Consider the following 16,254-nt stretch of genomic DNA (forward strand, 5'->3'; position numbering starts at 1 on the left):
GCTCCACCCAAGTTATAGGACATGTTCTGCCAGTGCTTGGTGCCAACAGGTCAAAAGGACAATAAAGAGTTAAACAGGCACTTTCTGTCCAGCAGCAGGAGGGGGGAAGGTGTGGGAGGCAGTTGTGAGGGGGCTGTTTGCCGAGAAGAGATTGCCACAGAGCAGCAGCGTATTATCGCCTAGACTGACAAGGCCTAGGCCTAGGGTGGCAAATTTTCAGGGGCGGCAAATTTATAATAGCAGCGTTTTTGTAATCGCGGCATCAGTGACGCCACAATTCTACCAATCACAGCGCGTATTGAAACCACCGATGATGGCACGACGCCATTTAGTAAACATACTCGCGAGAATCCTAAATGTTAATAATATGACCAGAAGGAAGAAATTAAGCAGTTCTCAGTTTTGGATCCATGCGTGGTCCCGTGCTATAAGCGAAATCACACTATACAGATGCGCGTTCAAGCAAGGGTCCACTGTACTTGTAATTTTATTTATAATAAAACTTTTAAATGTTCAATTATTTTAATGATATTTAGATTCATTTTAGTTCAAACGAATTTGGAAAAAAACTAAAACAAGCTCATATGGGGCTGGGAGAGACAATTATTTCAGGGCCTGGGGCGGCAAAATCATTAATCCACCACTGCCACAGAGACAGTCTGCTGAAGGGTCTGAAGAAGAAAACCTGCCTGGCCCACTGCCACAGGCTGGTAGGGCTTAGTGTGAGACAGATGTGTACAGACAGTTTGATTGTGTTATGTGTTTCCTGGGGTTGAAGAAGCTGTCTGCTCACCTGTATTAACCATTGTGCACAAGTACCTGAGCCCCATAAGGCCTGTACGGGGTAAGCATAGTTGGTCCATAAGGTGCTGTGGCCCAGGGCCCGGTATAAGAATGGGAGAATTGCAGGGTTCCACCCCAAAAAGGCAGAGATGTGAGGTTTAACAGCTGTGTGCACTCAGAAAGGCCAGAGAAGGGTACAAAGGGGCACCTAGGCCTGTAACTGTAACACATACACCATGACATTCTTGTGCCATCCTTCTTGACATTCAGCACTTCCCCCCCCAAAAATTTACGTATTCTACCCCAAAAACCCCATTCAAATTGTTCTGAGCAGTGTTAAAACATTTAATCGCTCCAAATAACAACAGTAGTAAGCTGCCACCTGACATCACCCATCCATCACAATCCCCATAAAATCACAGACTCGCAGATGCTAAGGCCAGGAGGGATGTTTATGATCAGTTAGTCTGACCTATATAACACAGGCCAGAGAATTTCCTCTAACAATTCCGGCATCAAGCCTATAAATACTGGTTGAACTAGAGAATATTTTTTAAAACGACATCCACTTTTGATGTTAAGACTCCAAGAAATGGACCCTGCACCCCTGCGTGAGTTGCTTCAATGGGTAACTCCCCTCACTGTTACAAATTTGCACCTTATGTAGCCTTATTTTATCTAGTTTCATCTGCCAAATACTGGAGCTCATTCTGCCTTTGTCTGCTAGATTAGAGCCCTCTGCTACAAGAAAGCTTTTCCCCATGGAGGTGCTTATAAACCTTAGAATCGTATAATATCAGGGTTGGAAGGGACCTCAGGAGGTAAATTAAATAAATAAAGATATCCTATCTCCTAGAACTGGAAGGGACCTTGAAAGGTCATCGAGTCCAGCCCCCTGCCTTGACTAGCAGGACCATGTACTAATTTTGCCCCAGATCCCTAAGTGTCCCCCTCAATGATTGAACTCACAACCCTGGGTTTAGCAGGCCAATGCTCAAACCACTGAGCTACCCCTCCCGCCTTGATCAGTTCTCATACACTACCCCACAAAAAAATCTCTCCCCTTCCTCAAACAAGTCCCCAAACATGTCTGTGCACATACCCTGCTTGGCGATGCTGTCACTGTGAGTCGTACCTCTGAACTAGCTCTCTCCATACAATCCTGTGGCCAGATGCCATTTGTTCATGCATTGCACTGAAAGTTTCCAGGTGCCCAGGGAAGTTCAATGTTCCTGCTGGTGCAGGATGTACTAGCTTTGGGGTCTAGTACACAAAACAAATCCTGCAGCCTTAGAGGAGAACTGGAGAGATTGGTCATTTAAAAGGAGGAGTTCTTTACCATTGCAAATCTGTAAGGGGATCCTTGTGCAGAGCCGTGTTCATCCTGAGCTTAATGCGAAGTCCTGTTCTATGTATCACTACCTGGGAACGCCTATTATGCCTGAATGGCTAGGCACAGGGAGCTCCTTCTCCTAGTACTTTGTACAGGAAGGAAGGAGGAAACTATGGGTTAGCAGCACTGAATGAGGGGACTGTCTGGCCAAGGCAGGGTGTGACAACAGCCTTGCCTGCTTCCCTTCTGTGACAAGACAGTGCCCAGAGAGCTGTGCTGGCAGAAGTAAATGCTGCACCTTTAGGAATGGTCTAGCAAGGGAGAGTAGTGAGTGTGCTTCCCCTGGAGCACTGTGACTGCTAATGGCTCCAGTCAGAGCTGTGCTCATGGTCCACTGACCTGAGCATGTAGGTAGGAGTCCTCATCTGGCCTTAACATGCAGCCAGATTGCTTTCAATAAACTTTATAAGGGATTCTTCCTCTGGCCAGGGGCCTGACCCAAAGGCTATTGAAGTCAGTGGGAGTCCTTCCATTGAAATGAGAACACAACATCCCACCTCCCTGACACGATGGTGACTCAGAGGGCTTTGGATTCCAACCCCTTCAAGTAACTGCACACTTGCCCATTACCATATGGACCCAGCATGTCTGCCAAGGGCTTGAATTCCATTTCCTCTCTGGTTTCTGGTGAAGTGAGGCCGTGGCTGTGAGTTGATTAGATGCTTTGGTGAGATTACAAGTTAGGCTGATAAAGGTAACTGCATAGATGTAACATCCTTAGACTTTTGAAAGGCGTTTGACATAATACCGCACGGCAACCTGATAAAATTAGCACTACACATCATGAATGGAGCACAAATTAAATGGATTAAGAACTGGCTAACTGACAGACCTCACAAAGTAGTTATCAATGGGCAATCATCATCACATGAAGATGTTTCAAGGGGGGTTCTTCAGTGGTTGGTACTAGGCCTGATGCTATTCAATAGTTTCTGCAATGATCTGGGGGTAAATACAAAATCACTGCTGATCAGATTTACAGATGACACAAAGATTGGCAGAGTGGTAAATAATGAGGACAGGGCTGTCATACAGAGTGACCTGGATCATTTGGTAAGCTGGGCCCATTCAAATCAAATGTGTTTAAATTCAGCCAAATGCATAGTTAGACATGTAGGAACAAGAACTGGAGACCGTTCCTCCAGAATGGGGGCCTGTATCCTGGCAAGCAGTGACTCTGGAAAGGATTTAGGGGTCATAGTGGACAAGCAATTCAACAGGAGCTCCCAGCGTGATGCTGTGGCAAAGGGGGCTAATGTGATCCTTGGATGTCTGAGCAGGGTGCAGTGAGTAGGAGCAGGGAGGGGATTTTATCTCTGCACGCGGCATTGGTCAGACCAGCACTGGATACTGCATGCAGTTCTGCTGTCTATAAAACGGATTTTGAAAAATTGGAGAAGGTGCAGAGAAGAGCCACAAACATTATTTGAGGGCCGGTGAAAATGCCTGACAGTGAGAGACTTAAACAGCTCCATCTATTTAGCTTATAAAAAAGAAGACTGAGAAGTGACTTGACTATGGTGTATAAGCACCACCAGCAGGAGAAAATACCAGGTACTAAAGCAGTGGTTTTCAAACTTTTTGTATTGGTGACCCCTTTCACACAGCAAACCTCTGAGTGTGACAACCCCCCCTTATAAATTAAAAAGGGGGGGATCGAATTTAATGGGGGCTCAGGCTGTTAGCCCCATAGACCCCCATGTAACCACCTTGTGACCCCCTACGGGGGTCACAATCCCCAGTTTGAGAACCCCTATACTAAAAGGTCTTTAATCTAGCGGAGAAAGGCAGAACAAGAACCAATGTCTGGAAGCTGACCCCCGACAAATTCAAATTGGAAAAAGGGCACAAATTACAGTGAGGGTGATTAAACAATGGCACAAAGTATCACAGAAAGTGGTAGATTCTTCATAGGAGCTTGATGTCGTCAAGACTGGTGCCTTCTTGGGCTCTATGCAGTGAAATTCTCTGGCCCATGAAACACAGGAGGTCAGACTAGAGGATCTAATGCTTCCTTCTGGCTTCAGAGTCTATGAATCTTTGAGTCCCAGCTACTTGGAATAAAATAACCTTCCCCTGGTTTTGTAACATTCCTAAAATGCTGACCTTACATACTCAGTGGGTTTACAAACTTACCTAGTACTTGACTTGCAGCCAAATCACCTCTAGCCCTAATTATTGGAATTATTATTTATCCTAGTGCCAGAGGCCTAGCCATGGACCTGCACCCCATTATGTTATATTATGCTAACATAATGGGGTGCAGAACAAAGAGATACAGAACAAAAAGACAATCCCTGCCTCATAATCTTCACTGATCTTATTCGCTAAGCAGGGTCATGCCTGGCACCATCACTGCCTTGCTGTGTGACCTAGGGCAGTGGCTCTCAACCTTTCCAGACGACTGTACCCCTCTCAGAAGTCTGATTTGTCTTGCGTCCCCGCAAGTTTCACCTCACTTAAAAGCTATTTGCTTACAAAACCAGACATAAAAATACAGACGTGTCACAGCACACTGTTACCGAACAATTGCTGACTTTCTCATTTTTATCATATAATTTTAAAATAAATCAATTGGAATATAAATATTGTACTTACATTTCAGTGTATAGTGTACAGAACAGTAGAAACAAGTCATTGCTTGTACGAAATTTTAGTTTATATTGACTTTTCTAGGGCTTTTTATGTAGCCTGTTGTAAAACTAGGCAAATATCTAGATGAGTTGATGTACCCACTGGAAGACCTCTGCACACACCAGGGGCACAAGTATCCCTGGTTGAGAACCGCTAACCTAGGGGACATCACTTAGTCTCTCTGTGCTACAATTTTAGACCTCTGTCAATGTGGGAGAGTAACATTTCCCTCTCTTACCATGGGTGTGTGGAAGGAATCATTCATTCATGTTGCAAAGGACTTTGGGAACTTTGGATGGACGACAATAGAGAAGGGCAGGGTATCATTGTAAAGGATAGCAGTTGATGGAAGATTGCCACAGAATATCTAGGTCCTGCAGAAGGTGTTTGGGACTTTGGTAGGGGATATCTCTTCCCATGGAGCCACTGCCTCAGCTGAGCTCCATGGGGAGCAGGGCTGCTGGGAGAGCCATCATACAGGTGGGGTGTAAAAGTGAGCTCCTGACCACTGGCAGTCTTGGAGAACCCTCTGCACTTTCTGGCTGTGCCAGGGCATTAGCTAATTACAGGGTGATGAATTCCAGTACATTCTGCCTAATGGAAACTTCCTTCAGTTGCTTAACCCAGCCTGCTTTCTAGCTCTTAAAAAGGGGACAAGCCCCTTATTCCACTCTCCAATCATAGTGTTCATACACTGCAGAGCAAAGCCTGCCCATGGCATGGCCCAGACCAGCTGTATGCGTTAGTCCTGACAGGTGGCATGGACCTCCAGAGACATCTGAAAAGTATCCATCATTACAATCCCTTTGATCTTTGATACATTGTAATTTTCTAATCCTAGCCCCATAATCATAGAATCATAGAAGTTTAGGGTTGGAAGAGACGTCAGGAGGTCATCTAGTCCTACCCCCTGCTCAAAGTGGGACCAACCCCAAATAAATCATCCTAGCCAGGGCTTTGTCAAGTCAGGCCTTAAAAACCTCTAAGGATGGAGATTCCACCACCTTCCGAGGTAACCCATTCCAGTGCTTCACCACGCTCCTAGTGAAATAGTGTTTCCTAATATCCAACTAAGACCTCCCACACTGCAACTTGAGACCATTGCTCCCTGTTCTGTCATCTGCCACCACTGAGAACAGTCGAGATCCATCCCCTTTGGAACCCCTCGTCAAGTAGTTGAAGGCTGCTATCAAATCCCCTCTCACTCTTCTCTTCTGCAGACTAAATAAGTCCAGTTACCTCAGCCTCTCCTCATAAGTCATGTGCCCCAGACCCCTAATCATTTTCGTTGCCCTCCTCTGGACTCTCTTCAATTTGTCCACATCCTTTCTGTAGTGGGGGGCCCAAAACTGGACGCAGTACTCCAGATGTGACCTCACCAGTGCCTAACCCATAATTTTTAACTGTCCTGTATGTGACTCCGAGGGGGAGCAGGCTGGTAAGCAGAGCTGTGAGGAATGTGCATTCCTTTGGGATTTGGTGTAAACCTGCAGCTCAAACCCCATTGCCCTGCCTTCTTCCATTCCTATAGCTGCCCCTATCCCCCCACAACATGCCCTTGAACCTTTACCTTACCTTTAAAATCTTCTGAACTGTGAGGAACACACGCACACCCACACACCTGTTGTTTGAAAAATAGTGCTCCTGCCCTGAAATAGGGTTAAGCCACTGCACAGGAGAGAGAGGGTGGCCGAAGAGTGACTCACCTGAACATGAACGTATTATCTCAGGATAACTGAGACCAGCCTGTGCCTGTCACTCTCACTGCAGTGGGCTCTACCTAGGAACAGTGGGAAGCCTAAGAGACCTCTTGTGCAAGTCTTACTATTGACTTTTATAGAGACAGTTTCAATGTCCTGGCTTGAATACATCCACCCTACCCCTCCTCTCACCCACTCCTAGAACAGGTCCATAAAGCTTTTACAGGGGTAGCACTGCAGAGATATCTTCAAAGAGAAAGCAGCTGCTCTGTGTCTCTCTGTCTCCCTGCAGAGACCACAGACTGGTTTCTTATGCTTCCACATGAGACTTTATAAATGAAAGAAATCCACACAGCTTCCAAGGATTTGTCCTTGTGTATGTGGCTTACCATTTTTTCCAGTGAGACAGATTTCACACAATCTGAGTGCCTTACACACACACAGGCCATGCGTCCATGCAGTTACTATCTCCATGGACTGAGACAATCTGCAAACCTTTTGGAGTCCTGTGAATTCCGAAATGAACCAGTTCCACATTTACACCACTGCCCCCTCCTGGGGTGAGATATCACACTACACCAGCGACGTTTCTATGGCTTGGCTGGCATACCATTGCAGCCTGCACTTTATCATCCATGTTCAGGTCCAAAGGCTGAAAAGAACCACCCTTAGGAATTCCAGTCTGACATTTCTTACTCCATCTCCTCTGATTGCCTGGAGTGATGCTTGAACTTTCAAATGACAAACTACCCCCAGAAAAGAGAGAGAGACAACTAGCAAGCCTGTCATTTCTCTGTCACCGTTCCCCCCAAAGGATCACAAAGCGCTTTACAAATTGCTTCATGCACTGCTGAATGCAGACAGCTCTGGGGTGGGCCACAATAGCCATTCTGTATCAATAGCCATTCCACAGGCTGTGAAACTCTGGAGGAGGACAGGAGAATATTATATCCAGTTGAAACTTCAAGGGGAATTTTAAGGAGGCAAATGTAATTATCCAAATTGGAATTTGGCCAGGAGACCAGGGTTAAGACCATGTTCTTATGAAAATCACGATGGGCCTTTAAAACCCCAAAGCAGTCAGGATCTTGGTACATTTCATCTGAAGGACAGCAATGCCTACCCCATTTCCCCTGGCCTCCCCCATAGGGCAGCTAGCTTCCTCTGATCCACATACTTTTGCATTGTGGAGATTTTCCATAGATATACTCAACTACCCTGACCCAGCTCAGCTTCTGAAATATGTGAAAGTCACAGTCCACTATGAGATTGCTGCAACTTAGGCCTGGTCTACTAGGAGGTTATGTCGAATTTAGCAGCGTTAAATCGAATTAACCCTGCACCCATCCACACAACAAAGCTATTTAGTTCGACATAGAGGTCTCTTAAATTCGATTTCTGTACTCCTCCCCAACGAGGGGAGTAGCGCTAAATTCGACATGGCCATGTCGAATTAGGGTAGGTGTGGATGGAAATCGACGGTAATAGCTCCGGGAGCTATCCCACAGTGCACCACTCTGTTGATGCTCTGGACAGCAGTCCGAGCTCGGATGCTCTGACCAGCCACACAGGAAAAGCCCCGGGAAAATTTGAATTCCTTTTCCTGTCTGGGCAGTTTGAATCTCATTTCCTGTTTGGACATCGTGGCGAGCTCAGCAGCACTGGCAAGATGCAGAGCTCTCCAGCAGAGGTGACCATGCAATCGCAGAATAGAAAGAGGGCCCCAGCATGGACTGATCGGGAAGTCTTGGATCTGATCGCTGTGTGGGGCGATGAGTCCGTGCTTTCGGAGCTGCGCTCGAAAAGACGGAACTCAAAGATCTATGAGAAGATCTCAAAAGCCATGACAGAGAGAGGATACAGCCAGGATGCAACGCAGTGCTGGGTGAAAATCAAGGAGCTGAGACAAGGCTACCAGAAGACCAAAGAGGCAAACGGACGCTCCGGATCCCAGCCCCAGACATGCCGTTTCTACTAGGCACTGCATTCCATTTTAGGTGCGGCCGCCACCACTACCCCACCACTGACCATGGACTCTGAGGATGGGATTTTGTCGAGGGCCGCTTCCTCGGAGATGTTAACGGACGGGGAAGATGAGGAAGGAGATGAGGAGGACGAGGCAGTCGACAGCGCTTACAACGCTGATTTCCCCGACAGCCAGGATCTGTTCATCACCCTCACAGAGATCCCCTACCAACCGTCCCTAGGCGTTAACCCGTACCCAGAATCAGGGGAAGGATCAGTCGGTAAGTGTTTAAAACATGTAAACATTTATTTTGAACAGAACAGGAATATTAACAATATTAACAATGGGTTTTTCATGATTAGTTTGCCCTAGGCGCTTAACGTTTTAGTCCTTGGCAGTGCAACTACTGCAAAAGAATCAAACAATGTCTGGTTTATGATGATTAGTTTGCCCTAGGCGCTCTACTTTTTAGTCCTTGCCAGTGCAGCTACTGGAAGATAAGGTCTATATGTCCGGGGATAGAGCTAAAATCCTCATGGGACATCTCCACGAAGTTCTCCTGGAGGTAATTGGAAAGCCTTTGCATGAGGTTCCTGGGGAGAGCGGCCTTATTGGGTCCTCCGTGGTAGGAAACTTTTCCACGCCAGGCTATCATCAAGTACTCCGGGATCATTGCCTTGCAGAGCTTGGCGGCATACGGCCCTGGTTTTTGCTGGCTTTCACGCAGCATGCGGTCTTTCTCTGTCCCAGAAATCCTCAGCAGAGTGATGTCGCTCATGGTGACCTGCTTTGAATTAGGGGAATGTTACTGTTGGGACTGCTTGCCTGTTCCTTTACAGAACTGTAACCGGTGGTTTACAGCCACACGGTGGAGGTGGGAGAGGGGCAGCATACAGGGATCTTTCCCGGGGACAGCCGCGAGGGGGTGGGACAGGGGCAGAGTTCATGCTTGCCGGATTGCCGCCAGCAGGAACTGGCCAACGCTAGGAGCATTGCTTTGAATGTGAAAGGAGGGCACTGCTATAATTTAAGTTTTAAGCAGCCAAAAGTCTACGGCTTACCATGTCAGCCTGCTACCCAAATTCCGCTGGCCTGCCCCGCTTGTCTGATCTCCAGTGCAAGACCCCAGGCACTGAATGCGAAGGCCGAAAATTCGACCTTGTCCTGAGTGTGCATGTGATAGGTGCTGTGCATGGTCTTCTTCACAGAGAAAGACTATGTTCATTGTTCACAAAAAATTATCTTTGTGAGGAATTCACTCCCTTTTTCCCATCCCACAGCTGCGACTGTCTCCCGACCTACACTGGCATCCCCCTTCCAGAGGCTGGCGCAGATTAGATGGAGAAAGAAAAGGACATGGGACGACATGTTCTCAGAACTTATGGGCTGCTCCCGAGCTGAGGCAGCCCAGCAGACCCAGTGGAGGGAGAATATGTCCCAAATCCATCGATCACACATTGAACGGGAGGAGAGGTGGCGTCAGGAAGACCAGCAGGCGACTCAAAGGCTGCTTGGACTAATGAGGGAGCAAACGGACATGCTCCGGCGCCTTGTGGATGTTCTGCAGGACCGGAGGCAGGAGGACAGAGCCCCGCTGCAGTCTATCTCTAACCGCCCTCCCCCGCCACAAAGTCCCATACCCCCCTCACCCAAAGTCCCAAGAAGGAGGGGCGGCAGGGGCCGTGAACACTGTCACTCCACCCCTGCAGACTGCTCCAGTAACAGAAGGCTCTCATTCCCCAAAATTTGATAAGTCCTTTCCTTCCCACCTCACCCAAGCCCCCGGCCCAGTTTCATCCCCTAACTGTTTAGTTGCTAATAAAAAATACGTTTATTTTAATTACTATTTCCATCATGTTCTTTTAGAGGACAGTGTGTTTAAAGGGGGGGAAGAGGATTGGTAATTGGACAGGACAGTCACCTTTACCAGGGTACAGACAGGGGGGCATGTTCAGCAGCAGGTCACACACACATTGCAGTCACTAGGCACCCTGGTCAGTCTGGGAGGTGTTTTTTATGTTATGTGTGTGGGGGGGCTATGTGAGTTTGTGGCAGGGGAGGGCGGTTAGAGATCTTATGCAGCGGTCCTTATCCTGGATCACAGAGCCACGCAGCAGCGTCCTCCCCCGCCACAAAGTGACATAGCTCCCACACACAGAGTCCCGAAAAGGAGGGGTGGCAGGCTCCGTTGAAACAACCAGTCCAGCACTGCGGACCACTGTAGGAGCAGGAGCCTGTCATTCCTCGAGTTTATAAGCGTTCTTTCCATCACTACGCCCGCTCCCCACCACAGTCTGCGTCCCAGTTTCAACCCTTTACCGCGAAACCTGTAATAAAGACAACGGTGTTCATTAACAAAGTTCCATGTATTTTATTTTTAAACGTGTGTTGGAAGGGGCGGGGACGGGGTGAACGGGGTATGTAGCTGGAGAGGATAATCAACATAAACTGGGTAAAGAAACGGGGGCAGGTTCAGCTTCTCTTTAAACAAAGTTAATAGTCACAGGTTACCCTGCTCACTGAGGAACCTAGCTTTCAAAGCCTCCCGGATACACAGCGCGTCCCGCTGGGCTCTTCTAATTGCACGGCTGTCTGGCTGGGCGTAATCAGCAGCCAGGCTATTTGCCTCAACCTCCCACCCCGCCATAAAGGTCTCCCCCTTGCTCTCACAGAGATTGTGGAGTACACAGCAAGCTGCAATAACAATGGGGATATTGGTTTTGCTGAGATCAGAGCGAGTCAGTAAGCTTCTCCATCTCCCCTTGAGACGTCCAAAAGCACACTCCACCACCATTCTGCACTTGCTGAGACGGTAGTTGAAGAGTTCTTTTTCAGTGTCCAGGGCACCTGTATAGGGCTTCATGAGCCAGGGCATTAGCGGGTAGGCTGGGTCCCCGAGGATCACTATAGGCATCTCCACATCCCCAACAGTTATTTTGTGGTCCGGGAAGTAAATACCTTCCTGCAGCCGTCTAAACAGACCAGAGTTCCTGAAAACACGAGCGTCATGAACCTTGCCCGGCCATCCGACGTTGATGTTTGTAAAACGTCCCCTATGGTCCACCAGTGCTTGCAGCACCGTTGAAAAGTAGCCCTTTCGGTTAATGTACTGGCTGGCCTGGTGGTCCGGTCCCAGGATAGGGATGTGAGTTCCATCTATAGCCCCACCGCAGTTTGGGAATCCCATCACGGCGAAGCCATCTATGATGACCTGCATGTTTCCAAGGGTCAATACCTTTGACAGCAGTAGCTCAACAATTGCGTTGGCTACTTGCATCACAGCAACCCCCACGGTAGATTTGCCCACGCCAAAGTGGTTCGCGACTGACCGGTAGCTGTCTGGCGTTGCAAGCTTCCAGAGGGCTATGGCCACTCGCTTCTGGACAGTCAGGGCTGCTCACATCCGGGTGTCCTTGCGCTTCAGGGCAGGGGACAGCAACTCACAAAGTTCCAGGAAAGTTCCCTTCCGCATGCGAAAGTTTCGCAGCCACTGTGATTCATCCCAGACCTGCAGCACTATGCGGTCCCACCAGTCCGTGCTTGTTTCCCGGGCCCAGAATCGCCGTTCCACAGCATCAACATGACCCATTGCCACCATGATGTTCACAGTGCGGGGTCCCGTGCTTTGCGAGAGGTCTGTGCCACTCTCAGACTTCATGTCCTCACCGCAATGCTGTAATCTCCTCGCCCAATTTCTCAGCATCTGCCTCTGGAAAAGGTGGACGATAAGGTGCGAGGTGTTGACAACGGCCATAACTGCAGCGATGGTCGCAGTGGGCTCCATGCTCGCAGTGCTGTGGCGTCCGCGCTGTCACTCACCAGAAAAGCGCGCAAAATGAAATGATTGCCCGCCGGTGCTTTCAGGGAGGGAGGGCGGGAGTGACGGTTGGATGACAACAGTTACCCAAAACCACCCTCGACACATTTTTTTCCCCAGCAGGCATTGGGGGCTCGACCCAGAATTCCAATGGGCAGTGGGGACTGCGGGAACTGTGGGATAGCTGCCCACAGTGCACCGCTTCCAGTGTCGATGCTTGCCCCGTTAGTGTGGACTCACAAAGTCGAATTACTGCCCTTAGTGTGGATACACACGTTCGACTTTGTAATATCGATTCCACATATTCGATTTAAGTAAAATCGAACTACTCTTGTAGTGTAGACATACCCTTAGTGCAGTCTGTCTGAGTGCCGCACAAACACTAGTGACGTAACCCTCACCACAGCCCTGCGAATGAGTGCTATTCTCCCCATTTTACAGATGGGAAACTGGCCCAGAGGCACCCAGGATATGTCTACACTGCAGCTGGGAGCTTGTTTAACAGCGTGGGTAGACAGACATGTACTAGCTCTGCTCAAGACCCCTTGGGTTTGTACTTGGGGGCCTAGCTCCAGCTGCTGCCGGTGCTACCCCCAGCTACACTACTATTTTTAGCACGCTTGCTTGAGCAGAGCTAGTGCCTCTGTCTACCAAGCAGGGAAGCTTGCTCCCCATTGCTGTGTAGACATACCCTGAGAAAAGTGGATTGAACCCAAATCCCCTACATCCCATTGCAGTGCTTTCCCCACTACACCCCCTTCACTGCTTGTGGAGCGTGTGCATGGAGACCAGAGATTTTAGCAATCCCGATCTGTCCTCTGCCTTGTGATTTCATTGCATTGGAAACTGCTCCCGCAGGGCCAGATTGTGACCTCGCTAGTGCAGCAGGACAAGGATGTAAAGGGCCAAGAAATGTGAGAAGCTCTTCGACACACCCAGCAACCAAACTGTGCTAGCATATCAGGCAGCGCGTACAATGCACTGGGTATAGAACCAGCACAACTTACTTCCTCTAATGGGCAGCAAGTGAAACAGGAGAAAGATTGTGGCTCTTTTGAATCACAGCCTCCCTCCTGGGCTGCTCCAGGAGTACTGTAACAATGTTCTGCCCTTCCTCAGAGCTGTCATTATCTCACCATGCAAAAGCTGAGCTGAATAGTCTCCAAATTTAGCCACATGTGGGTGTATTTCTGCTGCCATTCTCAGGAGAGGTTATTGGCTACTCATTATTAATATGCACTTGGCTTTTCTGTTGCATTCATGGCCTGTTATGTCACTGTTCCTATGTGTATAATTGAGAAGAAGCTGCTGGATCTATATCTGCTTTTTGCCTGGAGGGATAGATGGAAACCAGCTCAAATGATCTCTCAGCAGCAGGGGAATAAAGCTTCACTGTAGAACAGTCCAGTGTATTTGCTTTTCCCACTTTGCTAAGCCCATTCTCTCACACACAGGCCCTGGAATGGTTAATGAATCTGGGGAGGAATTTCCAGCACCTTCAATCTATTATTCTCCCCATAACAAGAGTTTCATCTCTAGGCAACTTTCCGAGAGCAGCATAGACTGAAGAATTTTAAAAAAATCTCATTATCCTGGAATCAGGCTTTGAGAGAGTCTCTGTCATATGTCAAGCACTGCATCTTGTTCCAAGCCAAGAAAAAATCACTCCCAAACCACCAGAAAGGGCACAAAAAGCAACCTCATTCCACACATTAGATGTGCCAGTTGGACAGGGTAACTTCGGAGCAGCTTCTTGGCAAGGGGGATTTTACATGGTGGAGGAAGGGGCGTTGACTTAATCACTTCTTACCCCTGCAAACCTTGAGAGCAACTAGCTTCCCTCACTTCCCCCTGCTCTTATATCTATACTACATCCAACAAGAATGAATAAGCACATGAGCTTGGCCTTGCTGGTAAAATGATCACCTGTGACATAGCAACAGAGGGTCCTGTGGCACCTTTAAGACTAACAGAAGTATTGGGAGCATAAGCTTTCGTGGGTAAGAACCTCACTTCTTCAGATGCAAGTAATGGATTACTTGTTAACTGGAGGCTCAGTTTCTGGAGCACAGTTATGAAGTAGATATAAAATGAATGTCAGCTATAGAGCCACTTACATAGCTGCATAATGGTTCTGTATATAAGGCTATATGACAGCACTACATTTCCTCTCATAGAACTTATTAGAGTTTTGAACAATAAGAACCAATCAGAGCCCTCACTGAGAGCTGAACCAGAACTCTCAACTTGTTATTTGCGACTCCAGGCATTATCCTAGACTCCACACAGCATGTGTTTGGCACAACGGTTGCAAGGGCTGAAATCCTGATTTCAACTTATGAGAGACCAACGCCCAAGCAAACTATTTCCCATAGCATCATCAACACCATATTTCTACAGTGAAAAATGAATGAGACAGTAGCAGGCCGAGACGCTGGGCTGATTTCATTTCTGTATTCCCACTACAGATATTGTCCAGAATAATTTTAGAAAAAAATGAGTGGCTGTTAAGTGCTGGCTTTCTCAGATCAGCATGATGTCTGTTTCTGTGTGTGTTTTCAAAACTCTTCAGCTCCATGACAGCTGCTTGGGGCAAGGAAGCACCAGATAAATTGTTGACAACTGTGGAGCCTGGGCGCATTAATAAAAGATCATTGTGTATCCTATCTGCTGGGGACAGGAGAATGGGTAGCTGCTGCTGCAGAGCTCAGACTGTTGTGGCTTGATTGAATGAAACCCACATGCTAATCACCTGTGACCCTAATCAGTCTTCATTCTAGGAAGATTCTTCACAGGATGCTGCTGGGAACTTTGAAGAGATTTCAACCCACGTTATATACGGGAGTTTGTTAGGGATGTAGATGTATACACTACTAGGCATTGGCTGTTGGGGGGTATGCGTGCATCTGGAGCAACTGCTGACCCAAGAGTGAAATTCATCCCTGAGCAGAGAGCCTATGCACTTAGCTTTCACATCACCCCTCCAAATAGGGTATGAGTGGTGTATGCGCCTGGCACTGGCCCTCTGCACAGGGTGTTCACCCAACATGTACTATTTACATCTCACGACATGTTGGGAGCAGTTCAAGAAGAGGAAAGATGATTCACTGGTGTTCCTGGAATTCAGAAGACCCTGGTTAATCCTTTGCTCTGCCACAGGTTTTCCTGTATTCCTTGGGCAAGACACTTATGCTCTCTGTGTCTCAGTTTCCCCCTCTGTACAATGGGGATAACAGCATTGCCTTGCCTCACAGGAGTATTCTGAGGATAAATACATTAAAGGCTGCAAGGTGCTCACATACTGCAGAGACAGGGACCTTTTAGAGATGGAATAACCTCACATGTACTGACAAACAGCATTCATGCTTTACAGCATTCCTGCCCTCTCTCTCATTCTGCGGAGGGACATCTACCAAAACTCCAGTGCTGGGGTCTGTGGACTCAGTTCAGCCCTGGAGTAAGTGGGTGCAAAATCCTTTGAAGTGAAAGAGAGTGGAACTCCTAGGGTGCGATTTAGCCTTGGGTTTCAGATTTACCCAAGATATGCAGATCCAAAGCCTGGGTGAATATTCAGCTTAGCCAATGGCCCAGGTGGCTGGTAATAAAATGGAAGCATTTTTCAGGCACTATTGTCTTTACTACATTATAGAACAGCTCTCAGAATTTAAGAGGAAAGTGAGCCTGAAAAAATGAGAAGCACTGGTGCCAATTCTGCTCTCATTACATTGGTGCAAAGCAACGTTCAATAGGTCCCCTGAGGGAATTACTCCAGAGTTACACAAGTGTAACTTATAGCTGCCCTTTGCCCTAAGGGTTCCACCCCAGCTGCACTCCATGCAGGAGATGTGTGAGAAGTGCTGCAAAGGTGGCTCTAAGCTAGGGTTACCATTCGTCCGGATTCCCCCGGACATGTCCGGATTTTAGAGCTAAAAATAGCGTCCGGGGGGAATTTCTAAATGTC

This window comes from Terrapene carolina, unplaced genomic scaffold (assembly GCF_002925995.2).
Source record: "Terrapene carolina triunguis isolate 2854851 unplaced genomic scaffold, T_m_triunguis-2.0 Scaffold212, whole genome shotgun sequence".
Lineage (NCBI taxonomy): Eukaryota > Metazoa > Chordata > Testudines > Emydidae > Terrapene > Terrapene triunguis.